General features: G+C 43.5%; 1 protein-coding gene across 3 annotated transcripts in view; it reads right to left on the bottom strand.

Moving 5' to 3' along the window:
* The window catches only part of LOC144607513 (rho GTPase-activating protein 27-like), a 235782-nt gene extending 215452 nt beyond the window's left edge, over window positions 1-20330 (bottom strand). For all 3 annotated transcript variants that reach the window (XM_078424405.1, XM_078424406.1, XM_078424408.1), the window contains exon 1: window positions 20120-20330. The gene's annotated coding sequence lies outside the window, so the exon portion shown is untranslated. The remainder of the gene's footprint in view (window positions 1-20119) is intronic.
* Between the last annotated feature and the right edge of the window lie 352 nt (window positions 20331-20682).

Raw genomic sequence — 20682 nt, 5'->3', positions numbered from 1 at the left:
GAGGAAAGATTGGAAAGACTGGGCTTGTATTCACTGGAGTTTAGAAGGATGAGAGGGGATCTTATAGAGACGTATAAAATCATAAAAGAACTAGACAAGCTAGATGCAGGAAAAATGTTCCCAATGTTGGGGGAGTCCAGAACCATGGGACACAGTGTAAGAATAAAGGGGAGGCCATTTAAAACTGAGGTGAGAAGAAACTTTTTCACCCAGAGTGGTGAATTTGTGGAATTCTCTGCCACTGAAGGCAGTGGAGGCAAATTCACTGCATGAATTTAAAAGAGAGTTAGATAGAGCTCTAGAGGCTAGTGGAATCAAGGGATATGGGGAGAAGGCAGGTTACTGATTGTGGATGATCAGCCATGATCACAATGAATGGCAATGCTGGCTCGAAGGGCCAAATGACCTCCTCCTGCACCTATTTTCTATGTTTCTATAAACTTTGGACGAGAGGTGAGAGATTTAAGAGTGACCTCAAGGGCAACTTTTTCACTCATAGGGTGGTCTGCATCTTGAATAAGCTGTCTGAGGAAGCGAGAGAAGTGGATATAATTATCTTTCAAAAGACATCTGGGTAGTTATATGGATGTAGCAGTTTAGAGGGTTGTGAGTCAAACGTGAGCTAAAGGAACTAGCCCAGAATGTGTACAGGCAAGGACATGGTGGATCAAAAGGCCTATTTCCATGTTCATAAGTTCTAGGAGCCGAATTAGGCCATTCGGCCCATCAAGTCTACTCTGCCATTCTCCTGCCTTCTCCCCATACTAATCAAGAATCTATCAATATCTGCCTTAAAAATATCCATTGACATGGCGTCCACAGCTGTCTGTGGCATGTTGTATAGCAACTGACTGTAAAAGTCACCAGAATACGCATATTAATAATAATAATAATAATAATAATAATAATAATAATAATAATAATAATAATAATAATAATAATACATTTATTTTATATAGCGCTTTTCAGGATACTCAAAGACGCTTTACAGAGCAAACAAGACATAAAAACAAACAAACAAACAAAAGATATTACACAAAAATATTAATAAAATACTAAAAAAATAATCTTTCTTGTTCTATCTCTGGAGATTAAAAAAACCTGTGACAAGCATGTAGATCAGCTTTTGTGACTAATGGTATTGCACTATGCAAGCCACAAGCTTCTCCAAATACTTCCATTCAGTTCAGTTTATTGTCACGTGTACCAAGGTACAGTGAAAAGTCTTTTGTTGCGTGAAAGACAATACATGATTACAAACGGTCCATTTACAGTGCATAGATACAGTATATAATAAGGGAGTAACATTTAATGCAAGGTAAAGTCAGCGAAGTCCGATCAAGGATAGTCCGAGCATCATCAAATACAGTAGTTCAGCACTGTTTTCTGGTTGTGGTAAGATGATTTGGTTGCCTGATAACAGCTGTGAAGAAACTGTCCCTGAATCTGTTGGTGTGCGTTTTCACACTTCTATAACTTTTGTCTGATAGGAAAGGAGAGAAGAGGGAGTGGCCAGGATGTGACTTGTCCTTGATGATGCCGCTGGCCTTGTCGAGGCAGTGTGAGGTGTAAATGGAGTCAATATAAGGGAGGTCGGTTTGTGCAATGGTCTGGGCTGCATCCACAATTTGCTGCAATTTCTTGCAGTCTTGGATGGAGCTATTCCCAAAACAAGTTGTTATGTATCCTGATAAAATGGTTTCTATGGTGCTTCTGCAGAAGTAGGTGAGAGTTGCTGGGGACATGCCAAACTTCCTAAACCTTCTAAGGAAATAGAGGCGTTGGTGTGCTTTTTTGGTCGTTGCTTCAATATGAATATGTCCAGAAGTTGTTGGTGATATTGATTCCTCGTAATTTGAAGTTTTCAACCATCTCTACTTTGGCACCGTCAATGCCAACTGGGGTATGTGTACTCCTGGAGTCCATCACTAGCTCCTTTGTCTTGCTGACATCAAGAGAAAGGTTGTTGTCTCGACAACAAGACACGAGGTTCTCAATCTCCTTCCTGTATTCCATCTCATCGTTATTTGATATCCGGCCTGGGATAAGAGAGTAAGGTCAGGGCCAATGGTGACCGGTGTGAGAGGGGAGGTGAATACCGAAGTAAAAGTGTTGTATTTGAATGCACGAAGTATAAAAATAAAGTGGATGAGCTTGAGGCTCAGTTAGATATTGGCAAATATGATGTTGTGGGAATTCCAGAGACATGGCTGCAAGAGGACCAGGGCTGGGAACTGAATATTCAGGGGTATATGACCTATCGAAAAGTCAGACAGGTGAGCAGAGGGGGTGGGGTCGCTTTGTTGGTCAGGAATGATATTCAGTCCCTTGCAAGAGGTGACATAGAATCAGGAGATGTAGAATCAATATGGATAGAACTGAGGAGTTGTAAGGGTAAAAAGACCCAAATGGGAGTTATCTACAGGCCCCCACACAGTAGCCTGGAGATAGGGTGCAAGTTAAATCAAGAGTTAAAATTGGCATGTCGCAAATGTAATGCTACAGTGGTTATGGGAGATTTCAACATGCAGGTAGACTGGGAAAATCAGGATGGTACTGGACCCCAGGAAAGGGAGTTTGTGGAGTGCCTCTGAGATGGATTCTTAGAGCAGCTTGTACTGGAGCCTACCAGGGAGAAGACAATTCTGGATTTAGTGTTGTGTAATGAACCTGATTTGATAAGGGAACTCAAGGTAAAAGAGCCATTAGGAAGCAGTGATCATAATATGAAAAGTTTTAATCTACAAATTGAGAGGGCGAAGGGAAAATCGGAAGTGTCAGTATTACAGTATAGTAAAGGGGATTATAGAGGCATGAGACAGGAGCTGGCCAGATTTGACTGGAAGGAGACCCAGCAAGGAAGACGATGGAAGGTATTCCTGGGAATAATGCAGAAGTTGCAGGATCAATTCATCCCAAAGAGGAGGAAAGATTCTAAGGGGAGTAAGAGGCACCCGTGGCTGACAAGGGAAGTCAAGAACAGCATAAAAATAAAAGAGAAGAAGTATAACATAGCAAGGAAGAGCGGGAAGCCAGAGGATTGGGACTCTTTTAAAGAGCAACAGAAGATAACTAAAAAGGCAATATGGGGAGAAAAGATGAGGTACGAAGGTAAGCTAGCCAATAATATAAAGGAGGATAGTAAAAGCTTCTTTAGGTACGTGAAGAGGAAAAAAATAGTTAAGGCAAATGTGGGTCCCTTGAAGACAGAAGCAGGTGAATTTATTATGGGGAACAAGGAAATGGCAGACGAGTTGAACCGGTACTTTGGATCTGTCTTCACTAAGGAAGATACAAACAATCTCCCAGATGTTCTAGTGGCCAGAGATCCTAGGGTGACGTAGGAACAGAAAGAATTCACATTAGGCAGGAAATGGTGATGGGACTGAAGGCTGATAAATCCCCAGGGCCTGACGGTCTGCATCCCAGGGTGCTTAAGGAGGTGGCTCTAGAAATCGTGGACGCATTGGTGATCATTTTCCAATGTTCTATAGATTCAGGATCAGTTCCTGTGGATTGGAGGATAGCTAATGTTATCCCACTTTTTAAGAAAGGAGGGAGAGAGAAAACTGGAAATTATAGACCAGTTAGTCTGACATCAGTGGTGGGGATGATGCTGGAGTCAATTATAAAAGACAAAGTTGGATAGCAGTAACAGGATCGTTCTGAGTCAGCATGCATTTATGAAGGGGAAATTATGCTTGACTAATCTTCAGGAATTTTTTGAGGATGTAACTAGGAAAATGGACAGGTTGAGAGCCGGTGGATGTAGTGTATCTTGACTTTCAAAGCCTTCAACAAGGTCCCAGATAGGAGATTATTGGGCAAAATTAGAGCACATGGTACTGGGGGTAGGGTACTGACATGGATAGAAAATTGGTTGACAGACAGAAAGCAAAGAGTGGGAATAAATGGGTCCCTTTCAGAATGGCAGGCAGTGACTAGTGGGGTGCCGCAAGGCTCGATGCTGGGACTGCAGCTATTTACAATATACACTAATGACTTGGATGAAGGGATTAAAAGTAACATTAGCAAATTTGCAGATGACACAAAGCTGGGTGGCAGTGTGAACTGAGAGGAAGATGCTATGAGATTGCAGGGTGACTTGGACAGGTTGTGTGAGTGGGCAGATGCATGGCAGATGCAGTTTAATGTGGATACATGTGAGGTTATCCACTTTGGTGGGAAGAATAGGAAGGCAGATTATTATCTGGATGGTGTCAAGTTAGGAAAAGGGGACGTACAACGAGATCTGGGTGTCCTAGTGCATCAGTCACTGAAAGGAAGCATGCAGGTACAGCAGGCAGTGAAGAAAGCCAATGGAATGGTGGCCTTCATAACAAGAGGAGTTAGTATAGGAGCAAAGAGGTCCTTCTGCAGTTGTACAGGGCCCTGGTGAGACAGCACCTGGAGTACTGTGTGCAGTTTTGGTCTCCAAATTTGAGGAAGGATAATCTTGCTATTGAGGGTGTGCAGTGTAGGTTTACTAGGTTAATTCCCGGAATGGCGGGACTGTCATATGTTGAAAGACTGGAGCGACTAGTCTTGTATACACTGGAATTTAGAAGGATGAGAGGGGATCTTATTGAAACATATAAGATTATTAAGGGATTGGACACGTTAGAGGCAGGAAACATGTTCCCAATTTTGCGGGGGTCCAGAACCAGGGGCCACAGTTTAAGAATAAGGGGTAGGCCATTTAGAACAGAGATGAGGAAAAACCTTTTCAGTCAGAGTTGTAAATCTGTGGAATTCCCTGCCTCAGAAGGCAGTGGAGGACAATTCTCAGGATGCTTTCAAGAGAGAGCTAGATAGGGCTCTTAAAGATAGCAGAGTCAGGGGGTATGGGGAGAAGGCAGGAACGGGGTACTGATTGAGAATGATCAGCCAAGATCACATTGAATGGTGGTGCTGGCTCGAAGGGCCGAATGGCCTACTCCTGCACCTATTGTCTACTGTCCCCTCACCTCTCAGTCTGTGGCCTCCAACATGGCTCCAATGCAATGTACACCCACTTTCCCCTTCTCTCCTGTCCCTTTCCACCTCTATGTCTTCCTCTATCCCAATACTTACAAATTTTCTTTCATCATTGTAAAACACTTTGAAATATTCTGAGAACATGTAAGTGCAAGTATAGTTAAGAAGTTACATTTTAAGACTTTTAAACATGCAGATAAATGGAGTTCAATTTTAGGAAGATAATGCCAAGCACAGAGCCGAGATGTTAGATCTTGACAGTGATACTGAGAGCCAGGGATACCTTCATCTGACTGAGAAGAATGTATCATGGACTATTAGATTTAAGGGGGACTGTGAGATGACTAGGTCTATAGACAAATTTGCAAACATGTATGAGGATTTTAAAATGAATACATTTAAGATCACAGGCCAATGGTGTACACTAAAAATTATAAAGAGTTACACATTCCACAACATAATTCAGGTCACATAGTTCCCAATTATTTAGAATGTACATAATGCTAAACTGGAGAAATCTAAGGAATGATTTGCAAATATCAAGGATGGCAATGCTAAATGTCTCGACTGTCCATTAGTGTTCTACACAGACAGTGTACCAATAGTGAACATTTGGCAGTTTTGAGTCCTGGGTGCTCTCAAATATTTAGATAAAATGCCAAATATGAATACCTCTGTTCTATTAGAAACAATCCAAAAGGAAAAAAATGTATAGAATGCAGGGAGGTAATATTGAACTATTTAGAAAACACTTTCTACGCCATAATTAGAATATTGTGGGAAACAAAAGATTTAGTGAAATGCATTTTGAAACCATGTTCAAGATTCCCAAACCAACCCTTGGTTGTCCATCACACAGATCAGACTCCCCACCAATAACCGCACCTACACTACACACTGCCTTGGAAAAGCAGCCAACATAATCACAGACTTATTCGACCCTGGTCATTGCCTCTTCATCCCGCTCCCAATGAACAGAAGATGCAGAAGCTTGAAAGCCCGCACCACCAGAATCTGGAACACCTACTTCCCTGTCAGGTTTCTGAACTACTGCGTCCATAAGGTAGGGTACAGTCTGATTAATCTCTACCCCACTGCCTACATTGGACTCTGTCTCTGAAACTGGTGCACTACATTGCTGAGAACTATATTCTGCCCTCTGAATTTTCCCCTTTGCTCTCTCTATTATATTTGAGTTTGAATTGATTGCATCTTTGTACAATATATCTGATTAGTTTAATTTAGTTTTAGATTGGGTTGGGTTTAGTTTAGTTTAGTTTAGTTTAGAGATACAGTGCGTAAACAGGTTCTTCAGCCCACCAAGTCCATGCCGACCAGCGATCCTCGCACATTAACAGTATACTATACACTTGGGACAATTTACAGTTATATCAAGCAAATGAACCTATAAACCTGTACATTTTTGAAGTGGTGGAGGAAAACAGAGATCCCGGAGAAAACCCACGCAGGTCAAGTGGAGAAGGTACAAACTCTGAACAGCAAGCACCCACAGTCAGGATCAATCCCGGGTCTCTGGCGCTGTCAGGGAGTAGTTCTACCACTGCGCCATTGGACAGAATGTAAAACAAAGCATTTCACTACACCTCTGTACACATGATTTTCAAAAGCCTAACCTAAACCCATTCACAGTTTGTTAACAGCAAACAAAGTAATGGAAACTGGTGAGCAGAGCATAGAAACACTCAAAGTGGAAGGATAATCTTAATTAAGAAGGAATTGCACCTGGAGCAGCAAGGATAGTGGTTGGGGTAAGGCTGTGGGGTTCACAGTTGCATATGTAGTAAACGTGAACCCCATAGCTCCATTAATCTGGTTGGATCCTGACCTCAGTGGCTGTCTGAGTGGAGTTTGCACTTTCTCCCCTGTGAGCAACAATGGTCACTTGGAATTATATCCAGTTTCTGCTAAAGTTAGCACACAGCAAAAACTATTCCTTTTTGCCAAAGATAAATGGTGCTTTATATCATCTTCATGCAAATCAATGTCATGCAATATTTATGCACAAACTACTTGGTAGGTATTTGCATTAGACTGGAGCACCACAGGGCAAATGTCATTGCGCGATGCAGATTTAGTGCAAGCACTTAGCTTACATTATCATGAAAGTCTGGAATACAAAAACAAGAGGAGGCCAGACAGTCTTCCAAACCTGTGCCATGGTTTAGTTAGACTATGAATGATCTTATCTTACTTTGACATCCGCACTTTAGTTCCATAATGCCTAAGAGTCACAGAGTCATAAAGACATACAACATAGGAATAGACCCTTTGATCCAAATCAACCATGCCAAACAAGATTCCCCAACTTAACTAGTCCTATTTGCATGCGTTTGGCCTAAATCCCTTCAAACCTCTCCTATCCATTTATTTGTCTGTGCCTTTTAAATGTTGTTATAGTACCTACCTCAATTACTTCCTCTGGCTATTTGTTCCATATACCCATCACCCTCTGTGTGGGAAAAGTAGCTCCTGTGGTTCCTACTAAATCTTTCCTCGTTCACCCTCCATGCCCTCTAGTTCTTGATTCCCCTACCCTTGGAAAAATAATTTGTGTATCTTGTGAATTTGTTCAATCTGTTCCTCTCATGATTTTATACACCTCTATAAGATTACCCCTCAGGTTTCAGATTCCAAGGAATAAAGTCCTAGCCTGCCCGACCCATCCCTATAGTTCAGGCCCTTGAGTCCCGGCAACATCTCCCTTTGTACTCTTTCCAGCTTCATGGCATCTTTCCTGCAGCAGGGTGAATACAATACTCCATGTGCAGTCCCACCAACACCTTGTACAACATTACCTAACTCAACCCCAACAACCTTAGTTTCAAAACATTTATTGACCCAAGGTTTAACCAGTTTTTCATTGTTTCCAGTACCCCTTGCAGGTAAAGGGGTTTCCAGATATCGCTCCTGAGAGGGTAACACATATTGGAAAGTGTTTTTTTTGTCAGGGTGATCGCTGGCCAGCATGGACTTGGTGGGCCGAATGGCCTGTTTCTGTGCTGTATCTCTAAACTAAACTAAACTAAAATACCATTGCTGACCTCAGGCTTGTGACCACTCTCCACCCCCACCCCCATCCCATTCTTATTTCCTTTGATTCCCTTTACATAATACAGTATCAATCTCAGGACTTGAAAATACCAATCGGCAAGTATTCACAGCTCACTGAGATGGAGAATTCAAGGGTCACAACCCCAGAGTCCAGGAGGGACGGAAAGAAATCAGCCTTCTTAAAAATAATATTGGAGAAACTAATCAGATTGAAAGTAGATAAATCGCCAAGACCTGATGACTTGTATCCCAAGGCTTGGGAGTGGAGCCTGTGGGTGTCATAGATGGTCATCGTTGCATTAACTCCCAAAATTCAATAGATTTCACAGATTGGAATAGAGGAAATATAATTCAATCATTTATGAAAGGTGGAAGGAGAAAGCAGAAACTACAGGCGAATTCACTTCTCATGGTCCCAATTCTTTTTTTTAAAGAATTGGTAATGAGACGCTATGAAAGAAATAATATCTATCTAGATTTAGAGTAAAAGAGTCTGTGCATATTTTGTGCAAATACAAAACTGTTGATAGAGAATAGAAACCAGAAATGATACCTAAATACAGAAACAAATTCAATCCAAAAACAAGTCTACTGAATTTTCCCAGCAATACCAACCAAGCTTATTTAAAACAGTAGTATTTGTTTTTAGTGCATAACAGATTTTCTGTTAATTTTTCATTATTTCCAACAGTCACAAACCGATCCAGATCTGGAACAACAGAAAATAAAGACAGCTCTTCCATTAGGGCAAGGCAGTGAGTGTTAGGGGTGCCAGTGGCCAAACTGCTAAAGTAGGAGGCAACAAACTCCTGTGGGTTTCACCCATCCTTCCCCACACCAGGGGCAGTACAACCTCAGCATGAGTTGACACTTGGTGTTTATGTACTACAATTCTACGCAATGTTTGATGCAGCCACACACTAAGTTAGCCATCAGGATGATGTTGGGTCCATTTCTCCACAATCTTCGACAGAGACTTGTGCATTCATGACCTCACAGAATCATAGAGACAAAAAGTGTGGATACAGGCCCTTTAGCTCAACTTGCCCACACCAACCCAGCTACACTATTCCTTGCCTGCGTTTGGCCCATATCCCTCTAAACCTGTCCTATCCATGTACCTGTCTAATTGCTTCTTTAACATTCCCTGCTTCAACTACCTCCTCCGGCAGCTCATTCCGTACACCCACCATCCTTTGTGTGAAACTGATATCTAGAACCTTGACTTCCTTGATCAGGGGCACACAGAAACCCAGTGTACACAGTGGAGGCGGGATACAACCTGGCCAAGGTGTTCAACATACAGGTGCCTGTACCTGCAAGGAGGCATGTGAAAATATGCCACCTCTCATATTACCCATCTGCCCACCTCATCAATATCCTCCTGCCCACTTGGGGCAGGGTCTACAGATCCAACATGGGTTACTGTGGAAATCACACTCCATTGGAAGCTAATCATCCTTGACCCCATAGCATTAGGAATGCAGTCTTTAACCCAGAGTAGGAGAATCAAGAACCAGAGGATACATGTTTAAGGTGAGAGGGTAAAGATTTACGAGGAGCCTGAGAGGCAAGTTTTCACACAGAGGGTAGGGTGGTGGGTATATAGAACAAGCTTCCAGAGGAAATAGTTGAGGCAGGTGCAATCAGAGCATTTAAAATACATTCCGCATGGTAGGCTGCTCTGGAAGGTTAGATCGCATGTGATACAAAGAGAGATAGTTGAATGGACAGCAAATTGGCTCCATGGAAGGAAGCAGAGGGTGATGGTAGAAGGTTGCTTCTCGGACTGGAGGCCTGTGACCAGTGGTGTGCCTCAGGGTTCAGTGTTGGGCCCGTTATTGTTTGTCATCTACATCAATGATTTGGATGAGAACATACAGGACAAGATTAGCAAGTTTGCTGATGATACAAAAGTCAGTGGTTTTGCAGATAGTGAAGATGGTTGTGAAAGATTGCAGCAGGATCTGGATTGATGGACCAAGTGGGCGGAGGAATGCATGATGGAATTTAATACAGAGAAGTGTGAGGTGTTGCATTTTGGGACGTCGAACAAGGGCAGGACCTACATAATAAATGGTAGGCCTCTGGGTAGTGTTGTAGAGCAGAGGGATCTAGGAGAATAGGTGCATGGTTCCTTGAAGTTCGAGTCACAGGTAGATAAGGTGGTCGAAAAGGCTTTTGGCACTTTGGCCTTCATCAGTCAGAGTATTGAGTATAGAGGTTGTGTGAGGTCATGTTGCAGTTCTATAAGACGTTGGTGAGACCGCATTTAGAATATTGTGTTCCGTTCTGGGCACCATGTTATAGGAAAGTAATTGTCAAGCTTGAAAGGGTTCAGAAAAGATTTATGAGGATGTTGCCGGGACTAGAGGGTGTGAGCTATAGGGAGAGGTTAAGTCGGCTGGGTCTCTATTCCAAGGAGCGCAAGAGGATGAGAGGAGATCTTATAGAGGTATACAAAATCATGAGAGGAATAGATCGGGTAGATGCACAGTCTTTTGCCCAGAGTAGGGGAATCGAGGACCAGAGGACATAGGTTCAAGGTGAAGGGGAAAAGATTTAACAGGAATCCGAGGGATAACGTCTTCACACAAGGAGTGGTGGGTGTATGGAACAAGCTGCCAGAGGAGGTGGTTGTGGCTGGGACTTCCCCATCATTTAAGAAACAGTTAGACAGGTACATGGATAGGACAAGTTTGGAGGGAAATGGACCAAGCGCAGGCAAGTGGGACTAGTGTAGTTGGGACTGTTGGCCAGTGTGGGCGAGTTGGGCCAAAGGGCCTGTTTCCACACTGTATCACTCTATGACTCTGTGACTCTATTTGGACAGGTATCAATTTCCCTCCTAGGATAAATAAAGTTATATTTTATCATATCGTATCATACATGGATTGAAAAGGTTTAGAAGGATATGGGCCAGACACGGGACTAGTGTAGATGGGCATCTTGGTCGGCATAGACATTGTCCTGAAGGTCCTTTTTCTGTGCTGAATGACTATGACTTCATGAGAGCCATTAAAGAAGATTTTCTGTAGATATCTGTGTTTAAGATGTTATTCACAAGCCACCTTGCAGATGTATGCACTTGTATGATGAACATTTTGGCAATGAAGGATATACATGGGGTTACAAGCTGAAAGGATACTAAACAGCAATATGTATAAACTATACCAAATGAGAAATGAAACCTTAAGGAAAGGCCATCAGGTTTCTGTCAGAAGCAAAATTCCCCGAATTAAGACTAAAATAGCAAATATCTGCATCAACAACAATGGTGAAACTGTGAGTTTACCACAAACGTTCAATTGTTGTAAATTTTAGAGAAGTCTCAACTGCTTCTATTTTGGGAAAGAACCTGTACTTTAGTTGGGCTTGGATACCTTCGTACTAGAAAACCATTCCAGCACCAAACGGTGGTCAATGATTCAATGGTTGCTTCATTGTCATGTGTCAGAGATGTAGTGGATTGCTTGCTCTGCATCCATCAAACCACATCATTCTTTCATGCAACATCTACTGGAATAACACATTGAGAGTCGCCGCGTGCCAGCTCCATCTTGCGATTTTAAAGTTACTGAAATATCCAACCTTGGTCTAACAAATGGGTGGCACGGTGGCGTAGCGGCAGAGCTACTGCTTGGTGCCAAAGACCCGGATTCGATCCTGACAACGGGTGCTGTCTGTTACCGAGTTTGTACGTTCTCCCTGTGACCTGCGTGGGTTTTCTCTGAGATCTTCAGTTTCATCCCACACTCCAAAAATGTACTGGTTTGTAGGTTAATTTGCTTGGTATAAATGTATTAAAAATGTAAAATCGTCCATAGTGTGTGTAGGGTAGTGTTAATGTACGAGGATCTCTGGTTGGTGCGGACTGCGTGCGCTGAAGGGCCTGTTCCCATGCTGTATCTCTAAACTGAACTAAACTAAACAAGATTTGCAATTCTTGTATTTCTCATTGTAAGGCCCAGTGTCCCGTTGCATTGGATCGATGGAGATGGACCAGCATGATGCAGTCGGCTCCTTCCACCATCACTCTCCACAGCTGCCATAGGCTACGTACAAAGTGACTCGCTCATCCGGCTACTGTAGAGCCTCCCGCGGCAACCTACGCCAACACCACAACTCAAGACCATCACAAACACCCCACTGGTCACCTTCAGCGGTCACCCCTTTGATTCTGTGCTTTGATATGTCGTTTTCCAAGTCGATCAAAGAGTTTTCGGACACTATCCAAGGGTGTGGGAGGTGAGCTCGCTCACTGATAGCCACCAACTTTCCCCTTCACCTTCCACCCTCTCCCACTGCCCATTGGTCATCATTGTATCTCCCACTGGTCACAAAACCGTTCAAAATCTGACCCCCAATGCTAGTTTAGTTTAGTTTAGTTTAGTTTAGTTTAGTTTAGTTTAGTTTAGTTTAGAGATACAGCATGGAAACAGGCCCTTTTGGCACACCAGGTCCGCACCAACCAGCAATTCCCGCACATTAACACTATCCTACACCCACTGCGGACAATTTTTACATTTACCAAGCCAATTAACCTACAAATCTGTATGTCTTTGGAGTCTTTGGAGTGTGGGAGGAAACCGAAAATCTCAGAGAAAACCCAAGCAGGTCAAGGGGAGAACATACAAACTCCACACAGACAACACCCGTAGTCGGGATCGAACCCAGGCCTCCAGGGCTGCATGGGATGACTATTGAAAAGTTTATTGAAAAATTTAAACAAATATTATTGAAACGTTCATGATAATGTTTCAATATCACGAACATCATGACCATTCGGTTCATGATGGCCAAGCACAATTCATGACCGTTACTATGATTTTAGCATGAGCTTCAGCATAGCTCTAAGATGAGAGGGGCAATGTTTAAAGGAGATGTACAGGTCAAAGTTTCTTATATAGAAGATCACTTGTGCCTGGAATGCGATGCGAATGGTGGTGGTGGAGCACAATAGTGGCGTTTAAGAAACTTTTGGATCGACACGTTGATATGCAGGGAATGGAGGGATATGGATTATGTGCAGGCAGATGTGTTGGTCTTGATTTCATATTCGGCACAGATAATGTAGGCCGAAGATCGTATTCCTGTGCTGTACCATTCTATGTTCTATGATATAAAAACAAAAGAAACAGGACGGGGAGTGAGCCTTACAACCCCTGGGGTTGGTGCCACCATTCAATAGTACCATGACATCTTCTACCTTAACAATATTTTCCAACCACAGCCCCATATCCATCAATTCCTAATGTGTTCGAAGGAACTGCAAATGCTGGTTTAAACCGAAGATAGACATAAAAAGCTGGAGTAACTCAGCTGGTCAGGCAACATCTCTGGAGAGAAGGAATGGGTGACATTTTGGGTTGAGACCCTTCTTCAACGAAGGGTCTCGACCAGAAAAGTCACCCATTCCTTCTCTCCAGCGATGTTGCCTGTCCCGCTAAGTTACTCCAGCTTTTTGTGTCTTTCTCCATCAATTCCTAAACTCCATTGACTAGTTTTGAACAAACTTTGGGGGAAAGTTCCAATGACTCACAATCCTCTGGGCAGAGAAATACTCAAGCTGGTTTTGTTCATGAGACCATCAATCGTGCTTGTTGTGACAAAATGAAACAAAATGAATATTTTCTTAAAAATCTGAAAAAAGGGGCTCAACACCACATCTTCAGGAATTGTGTGGATTTAATGGGAATAGATGACCGTTACCTGTAGATGACCCTTTCTCACTGGGTAGAGCCCAGTTGCATCAAGTTGTGCTTTTAGAATACTTAGAAAATAAAAATCACATTAAAAGTTATAGTCATTAAGTGATACAGAAAGGAAACAGGCCCTTTAATCCACCGAGTCTACTCCGACCACCATAGGACACAGAACATAGGAAGGTATAGCACAGGAACAACCCCATTGGTCCACAATGTTTGTACGTTCTACCTGTGACCGTGTGGACCTCCCCCGCCAGTTTCCACCCACATCCCAAAGACGTGCGGGTTTGCAAGTTAACTGGCTTCTATAAATTGACCCTAGTGTGTAGGAGGTGATGAGAAAGTGGGATAACATAGAACTAGTGTGAACGGGTTATTGATAGTTGGCATGGTCTCAGTGAGCCAGTGAGCCAGTTTACATGCTGTGTCTCAATTAAATGTAAACAACTAAATTAGAACATAGAGCTGCACAATAACAGGTCCTTCGGCCCAATGTCTGTACCGAAGATGATACCAAGACCATCTATTATCTACCTGCGTGTAACCCTTGTCCCTGCCTTGCCTGCATTTCCATATGCCTATCCGAAAAATTCTTAACTGACTCTATAGTAACTGCCTCAACCACCAACCCAGGCAGCATGTTCCAGACTCACAACACTTTGTGTAAAAAGGTTGCCCCACACATCTCCATTAAACTTTTCCCCTCTCACCTTAAAACTATGACTCCAGTATTTGATGTTACCATCGAGGAAAAAAGGTTCTGACTGTCTACCCCATCTGTATGGGCCGTGGGCAGCATGGTGGCGCAGCAGTAGAGTCGTTGTCTCACGTCGCCAGAGACCCGGGTTTGATCCTAACTACTGGTACTGTCTGTGCGGAGTTCGTACGTTCTCCCCATGACCTGCGTGGGTTTTCTCCGGGTGCTCCGGTTTCCTCCCATTCTCCAAAGACGTGCACGTTTGTAGGTTAATTGGCCATTGAAAATTGCAAATTGTACCTATGCAGGACACTGTCACTGCACAGAGTAGCTCCTTCCGTGACAGACTCCTTCACCCCAAGTGTGTGAAGGAGATATATCGGAGGTCCTTCCTTCCCACTGCTGTGAGACTGCACAACCAGCGCTACTCCCAACAGACCAGTCAACAGTAACAGTAAAGGAATACACAGTAAATGATGACAATTTATCCTTGTCTTTATTTTTATTTATAATGAATGTCTCTTGCTATCCACTTTGCTGCTGTAACACTGCAAATTTCCCCGGTGTGGGACAAATAAATGAATATATTATTATTATTATTATTATTATTATTGTGTGTAGGATAATGCTAGTGTACGGGGATCACTGGTAGGCCAACGGGCCTGTTTCTGTGTTGAATCTCTACACTAAAAACTAAGCTTTGCCTCTCATAATTTACATATATCTATCAGGTCTCCCGGCCCCTGGAGAAAACAATCGATGTCTGTCCACACTCTTCATACAGTTAATAAGGGAGCAGCACAGTGGCACAGTGGTAGAGCCGCTGCCTCGCATTGTCAGAGACCCGGGTTTGATCCTGACTACGGGTGCTGTCAGCAGTTTGCATGTTCTCCCTGTGACTGTGTAGGTTTTCTTCAGGTGCTCTGGTTTCCTCCCACATTCCAAAGATGTGTGGTTTTATTGGTTAATTGCCATCTGCAAAGTGCGGCCTAACAAAAGTACTATGAAACTGCTCTGAATACTATGAATATTGGTGTGGTTTCCACCGAACGAGTTGCATTAACCATGTCCTGAATGGTGCAGCCTGCATTTATTAAGGGAGTCATCACTTTAGAGAAGGACATCAGCTCTTAAAGGAACAGGCTCCAGATAATAGCAACACAAAGAGAAGAGAGGCAAAGCAGGAGAAAGAACGGAGAGAACACCAACATTTCCTTGAGAGAAGGAGAGACGGTGAACAGGACACAGGACCAAAAGGAGAATTCACATACAATGGAGCGACAACTGAAGAATTATCATGCCATGGCAACCTCTGCAGTCTTGCAAATATTATTCTTTAATGCTCTTATGCACGCATGTACCCAACACACACAACATATATATCTCCCACCTCCCTGTACATGTTCCCCATCTTCTATACACTCCATTGATATCTTCCAAACCTATTTCGATCGACACATTCTAGCACCCAATGCCCTCCCAGAATCTCTCACATTGATAAACCGTCTAAATATAATTGCAACATTTTGTCTGTTGAGGCAGGAATTGTGCGTGTTAGGAGAGGAACCACACATACAAGAGAGTGGTGATGGTGATGGGGGGCTAGGGGTGGTTGGGAGGAGAGGGGGGCATTTCCTAACATGTGTAAAGCCTCATCAAGCTGGAGCAAAGGATCCCCCTCCTCATAGACAGCGGGACCGGTGAGTAAACTCCTGACAAAGTTCCTGTGTAGTCGTGAAATTCTCAGAAAAACTCTCCAATTGCACAAAAAAATTAGCAAGAATTCCATTGAGTTCTCGTGAAGCACTGAGATGGGGGGGCAGCATAGGGACGCACATGGTAGCATTGCTGCCTCACAGCCCAAGAGACCCTTGTCGCCCTAGGGATGGCACGGTGGCGCAGCGGTAGAGTTGCTGCCTTACAGCACTTGTAGGCCCAGAGACCCAGGTTTGATCCCGACTTGGGTGCTGTCTGTACGGAGTTTGTACGTTCTCCCCATGACTGCGTGGGTTTTCTCTGAGATCTTCGGTTTACCCCCACACTCCAATGACGTACAGGTTTGTAGGGTAATTGGCTAGGTGTATGTGTACTATAAATAAGAGAGGGAGGTTAAAAAAGGTGGAGGGGCGGGGGATGGTTTAAAGGAATTGAATAAATTTGAGCTTTTGCTAAAAATATATAAAATCTTTTTTTCTGCACCTTTCCCAATGTCTGATTTATTCTTTTTATGATATAATTAGATGGGCGTGCACCTGCTGGGTGCAAATCTCTGCTACGGGCGCGGCAACCCCCGGGGTGGAAACCTCTCCTGCGGGCCCTCCCCCAACTGACGATCATTGGACCCTTGCCGGCCGGGGAGTGTCCCCCGTGGCCGTGGGGACAGGGAAGGGGAGAAGGAGCCACTCACCTCAGCCCCGTGCCGCCAGCGCTAGCCGTGGACCCGCGTCGAAGGGCGGTGACGGCCATCTTGTTAGACCCTCTGCTGCCGCACTGCACCACAGGAGGAAAGTCAGGCACGGGGCACACCGGGACGGGTGCCGGTCTTTCCGGCGGATGGGGGGGGGGGGAGTGGATCTATTAAAGTTAGCGGCAGCTCGTGGGCCCCCCCTCATTGGCCGCCACTCCCGTCATTCTGGCGGGTCCCACCCCCCGCGTGCATCATGGCCCCCCCCCTCCGTCATTGGCCGCCACTCCCATCATTCGGGCGACAATAAGTTGAATACGTAATTTTTAAACTTTAAAATGTCCATAACTTAACAAATATAAGACCAATTTGAATGAAACTTGCATTAAGGTGACCCCAGGACAATGGTGAATATGGTGGGTCTAAAATTGTGGTGCTATCCACAGTATATGCTGATTGTGCTCCCTTTGTTCTTGTCTTTTACCCATACACATTCTTATTTTCCAAGAACTATGTGACTTCTTCGTCTTAACGAAGTGGGCTTCCATTGCATTTGCCAATGATCAATGTATTTTATCCTTAAAGTCCTAAACCAGAAGCATAAAGCAGGGATTATGTACTTTAAGACTTGGCACTTCACCTAGTAATGCTTTAACTTAGTAAATATCTAATATGATAGTAACTTCCTCCTTCTGTACAAGACAGATTTTAAAGGCAAATACAGAACTGAAAATCTAGAACTAAAATGTTCTTAAGTGAAAGAGAGATGAAGAACAGAAACAGAACCTTCAGGCCAACAAGCCCACACCAACCATTTATACTAATCCCATGGTGATGCCAATTTTTATTCTCCCACATTCTCACCAATTCATTCCAAATTCCACCACTCACCTACACACTAGGGCACAATTTAGAGAGACCAATTAAACTAGCAAACTGCACTTCTTTGGGATGTGGGAGAAACCAAAGCACCCAGAAAATACCTATGCAGCCACAGGGAAGAACATGCAAACTCCGCACAGACAGGACCTGAGGTCATAAATAAACCCAGGTCCTTGGCTCTACCACCTACATCCTTGAGACACAACATCAGTTAGTAAAGACACAGAGCGCTGGAGTAACTCAGCGTGACAGGCAGCATCCACATGGATGGGTGATGTTTCAGGTCAAGACCCCTCTTCAATCTGATGATCTCTTGAGATGCTACCTGACCCACTGAGTTACTCCAGCACTCTGTCTTTTTGTGTGAACTATCCATGGACACTATCCACCTCATATCGAGATAGTTGCCCTTTTGTGCAATTTCACTTTTGAATGGAGATAGAAAGAAAATTTAGTTGAAAGAAAATTGCATTCAGGCCCCAACAGGCTCCTTCAACAACGCTCTCAATTGAGTTTCCACATTTCCAATGTTATATTTAATAGTTTTCTCTTTTTAGATGCTTACAAATTTAACTGGAAAAAAATGAACTTGTGTCCATTTTGAAAAAATAAACAGAAAATATTCATCAAATAGAATCAATCCATAACATCTAATGAGGTCGGTAGCAGAACAACATTTCAAAGACACTTGGACAGGACTAGAGGGTCTGAGCTACAGGGAGAGGTTGAGTAGACTGGGTGATGAGGGGTGATCTTATAGAGGTGGAAAAATTATGAGAGGAATAGATTGGGTAGACGCACAGAGTCTCTTGCCAAGAGTATGGGAATTGAGGACCAGAGTTCAAAGGCCAAGATGAAGATGAAAAGATTTAATAAGAATCTGAGGGGTAACTTTTTCACACGAAGGGTGGTGGGTGTATGGAACAAGCTGCCAGAGGAGGTAGTTGAGGCTGGGACTATCCTAATGTTTAAGAAACAGTTAGACAGGTACATGGATAGAACAGGTTTGGAGGGATATGGACCAAGCGCAGGCAGGTGGGACTCGTGCAGCTGGGACACGTTGGGCCGAAGGGCCTGTTCCCACACTGTATCACTCTATGACACTTGGCCTGGCACATGGATAGGAACGTTTGGAGCTGGGCTGGTGGGACTAGTGTAGAAGGGACATCTTGATTAGCATGTGCAAGTTGAGCTGAAGGGCTGTTTCAGTGCTGTATGAATCTATTTAACTCCTTGCTTGGGTCAGGTACAGACTAATGCACAAAGAAAATAGCTGAAAGTACCTGATCAGATGTCACTTGAAAAGGGGAAGGGTGGGGGGGGGGGGGGGGGAGGGGGTTCAATTATGTTTATTTCGATATCGAGTTTTAAATGAAAATAAGCAGATCTATTATTTTCAAGTACTTTGTAATCTATGCATTTTGCTCTTTCCAAACGATGGCACACTTAACGTTGGCTAGCCTTTGGATTAAGAAGGATCTCGACCTGAAACGTCACCCTTTCCTTCTATCCAGAGATGCTGCCTGTCCCGCTGTTACTCCAGCATTTTGTCTATATTCGATTACCGAGTTGTGTTTGGTAAGTATGGCCTTTATGTTAAAGGGAGCTCCCAATCGGACATCACAGTCTCATATCGCTACATGCCCAGGACGTGTAAAGGCGTTCACGTTGAGGACTTTACGATCAACAAATTATTATACCGTATCTTGGTAACGAAATAATACCGGAATGACAAAAGGATACTAATATATAAATTACAAGAATTAAGATGCATAAAATGATATGTTATATAATGAGTTCAATTTTCTAAACAGTATACTTTTGATCAGCCGTCAAAGAAAAATGATATGCTATGTAATGACATCAATTATATAAACAGTATACTCTTAATCAGTTATCAAAGAACTGAATGTTTAACTTTCAGTTCAGGAGATTGTTTTCCCACCTACCTGAGTTATTTCTGGGTGACCTGGTTTGGCAGTCGGATGGAGCTGCCTTGCAGACCCAGTACATTGAGAATAGCTTTTAGTTTAAACTTCATACAGTGTAAATGGGAGATGCCACAACCCATCCCAATCCGGAAACGTTTCCTCAGGTCTCGATCACTTTAACCTTTTTATTTTAACCAAAAACAATCCGCGCCCTCGAGCAATGATCATCACACACACACACACACACACCACACACACACACACACACACACACACCACACACACACACACACACACACACCAACACACACACACACAAGTATTACAGTGTGAAGATTAATCCTGATCATTTAAAATGTCTTCTACAATAAATCCCAAACCGCATTAAAAACATAAAGGCGGATTTCACGTGATAATGCTTCAATTGTAAAGTAAGTCATATATTTACCTGAGATTGCAGTTTGTGGGTGAAACTTCACCGCCCAGTAGAGCGGGCAGCGATCACATCTCGCCCACCGGCAGCGACCAGACGTGATTGGAATTCCTGCATTTTCTCCCCGCTGCGGCCGTTTTTTGGCCGGTGAGCCCTTGAATTAGATGTCCACCCCTAGACCGGGTGTCTCTGACAGGGTTACTGATCTTGGGATGCCCAGACGTAGGCAGACCTCTCTCTCTCTCTCTCTCTCCGCCCCTTCTCTCTCTCTCTCTCTCTCTCTCTCTCTCTCTCTCTCTCCCCTCTCCCCGCTTCGCTTCCCTGTCTCTCTGCGGGTCAGGGCTTGTTCTCTGTGACTCTGCTCATCGCCGTTCGTCTCCGGCTTCCTGTTGAAGCTCGAATCGCAGACTTCCTCAGCCGCCCAGTTTCACTCTCAGTCACACAGTGCATTTCTCAAAACTATATTAAAAAATATTTATTGAAAAAGAAGATCACTATAATTCGCGACAGTCATGTTGGCAATTAGTGCGCACTGCCAATTCACAAACAGAAACAACGATAGTGTCATTAACATTAAA

Source organism: Rhinoraja longicauda, chromosome 29, assembly GCF_053455715.1.
Source record: "Rhinoraja longicauda isolate Sanriku21f chromosome 29, sRhiLon1.1, whole genome shotgun sequence".
In the NCBI taxonomy this organism is placed as follows: domain Eukaryota; kingdom Metazoa; phylum Chordata; class Chondrichthyes; order Rajiformes; family Arhynchobatidae; genus Rhinoraja; species Rhinoraja longicauda.
This window is presented reverse-complemented; position numbering and strand designations above follow the sequence as displayed.